Source organism: Schistocerca nitens, chromosome 7, assembly GCF_023898315.1.
Source record: "Schistocerca nitens isolate TAMUIC-IGC-003100 chromosome 7, iqSchNite1.1, whole genome shotgun sequence".
In the NCBI taxonomy this organism is placed as follows: Eukaryota; Metazoa; Arthropoda; class Insecta; order Orthoptera; family Acrididae; genus Schistocerca; species Schistocerca nitens.
Window position 1 is genome coordinate 307,937,972 of NC_064620.1, and position 2,500 is coordinate 307,940,471.

Genomic DNA, 2,500 nt, shown 5'->3' on the forward strand with positions numbered 1-2,500 from the left:
CCGCGGGGGCGACCGAGCAGCAGACGGCGTCGCGGCGCCGAGTGCCGGGCGGCGGCGCATCCTCAACGCACACAGTCCTCAATCGGACCAGCACACTGCAGATGTCCACCGCGCTTCGCACCGGGCCCGGGAGGACCCACTTTGGCCGCACGGCGCCGCGCGCTGGGTGCGCCGGCACGCAGATGCGCCGCCTGCCGCGTCCGTCAGCCGGCGCGCCTGCCACTGGGCGCCCCCACCAGCCGGCTGCCGCGCGTGCGCCCACGCAGCGCGCGGCCAGCACGCCGGGCGCCCCCCCCTCACCGGCCGGGGACGGTCCCACCCAGCCACCGCCGCGTATCGCTTCATACCCACATGCCCACTCACGTTCGTGGGTATGACGGGTGTCGCTGAAGCAACCGGTTAATACCTGTACCGATCGTCGATATCAACGATTCACCTCCAGCGCGAACAACCGCGCAACAACGGATTTCCAGTTCATTTGCGTAACTTGGGCAGCAAACGTAGACATCCATCTACATTTGCGACTTCTACGAGTCTTGCATGCCTGGATGTTGTGTGTCACGACGCACTCCATCAGCATACATACACGCTGCGACGTGTGCACGAAAGAACACGTGGAAGGTGGCCAGCGTACGTATGCGAATGCCATTGCACAGCTGCGAAGCGCATTCAACACGCGAACTCCTGACCGACGAGCTAGAGGTGACAGGAGGGGAGGGGGGGGGGGGGCGGGGGCGATATACGTCCTATTGCAGTACACAATACAGTGGATAGCGGGACCATGTGGAAAGTAAGCAACACTCGCAAGATGTGAGGGTACGCACCGTAAAATGAATCAATACGCAGAACACCACAGTGTGCGCGAAGTGAACTATGTTGAGATGGTTGCAATTAGGCAACGCTACACGAATTCCTAGATTCATATAACTAACAATTACAGGGCAGGTTAAGGCGCAACGTGGGTTAGGTTAGGGCGCAACGTGGGTTAGGTTAAGGCGCAACGTGGGTTAGGTTAAGGCGCAACTTGGGTTAGGTTAAGGCGCAACTTGGGTTAGGTTAAGGCGCAACTTGGGTTAGGTTAAGGCGCAACTTGGGTTAGGTTAAGGCGCAACTTGGGTTAGGTTAAGGCGCAACTTGGGTTAGGTTAAGGCGCAACTTGGGTTAGGTTAAGGCGCAACTTGGGTTAGGTTAAGGCGCAACGTGGGTTAGGTTAAGGCGCAACGTGGGTTAGGTTAAGGCGCAACGTGGGTTAGGTTAAGGCGCAACGTGGGTTAGGTTAAGGCGCAACGTGGGTTAGGTTAAGGCGCAACGTGGGTTAGGTTAAGGCGCAACGTGGGTTAGGTTAAGGCGCAACGTGGGTTAGGTTAAGGCGCAACGTGGGTTAGGTTAAGGCGCAACGTGGGTTAGGTTAAGGCGCAACGTGGGTTAGGTTAAGGCGCAACGTGGGTTAGGTTAAGGCGCAACGTGGGTTAGGTTAAGGCGCAACGTGGGTTAGGTTAAGGCGCAACGTGGGTTAGGTTAAGGCGCAACGTGGGTTAGGTTAGGGCGCAACGTGGGTTAGGTTAAGGCGCAACGTGGGTTAGGTTAGGGCGCAACGTGGGTTAGGTTAGGGCGCAACGTGGGTTAGGTTAGGGCGCAACGTGGGTTAGGTTAGGGCGCAACGTGGGTTAGGTTAGGGCGCAACGTGGGTTAGGTTAGGGCGCAACTTGGGTTAGGTTAGGGCGCAACGTGGGTTAGGTTAGGGCGCAACGTGGGTTAGGTTAGGGCGCAACGTGGGTTAGGTCAGGGCGCAACGTGGGTTAGGTTAGGGCGCAACTTGGGTTAGGTTAAGGCAGAAGTTGGGTTAGGTTAAGGCAGAAGTTGGGTTAGGTTAAGGCAGAAGTTGGGTTAGGTTAAGGCAGAAGCTGGGTTAGGTTAAGGCAGAAGTTGGGTTAGGTTAAGGCAGAAGTTGGGTTAGGTTAAGGCAGAAGTTGGGTTAGGTTAAGGCAGAAGTTGGGTTAGGTTAAGGCAGAAGTTGGGTTAGGTTAAGGCAGAAGTTGGGTTAGGTTAAGGCAGAAGTTGGGTTAGGTTAAGGCAGAAGTTGGGTTAGGTTAAGGCAGAAGTTGGGTTAGGTTAAGGCAGAAGTTGGGTTAGGTTAAGGCAGAAGTTGGGTTAGGTTAAGGCAGAAGTTGGGTTAGGTTAAGGCAGAAGTTGGGTTAGGTTAAGGCAGAAGTTGGGTTAGGTTAAGGCAGAAGTTGGGTTAGGTTAAGGCAGAAGTTGGGTTAGGTTAAGGCAGAAGTTGGGTTAGGTTAAGGCAGAAGTTGGGTTAAGGGATGGTGTGTGTGGGGGGGGGGGGTGGGGTGGCGAGGTTCGTTGATAGTGATGGTAGTAAGTGGACGCCTGAGGCACTATCAGATATGTCACGTCAGTTGCACTTGTGGCTCATGGCAGGTGGCGCGCCCGTTCTGTGTTTGTGGCAAAGGAGTGGCACACCTGTGTCTTTCATTCCTGCCATTGTTTA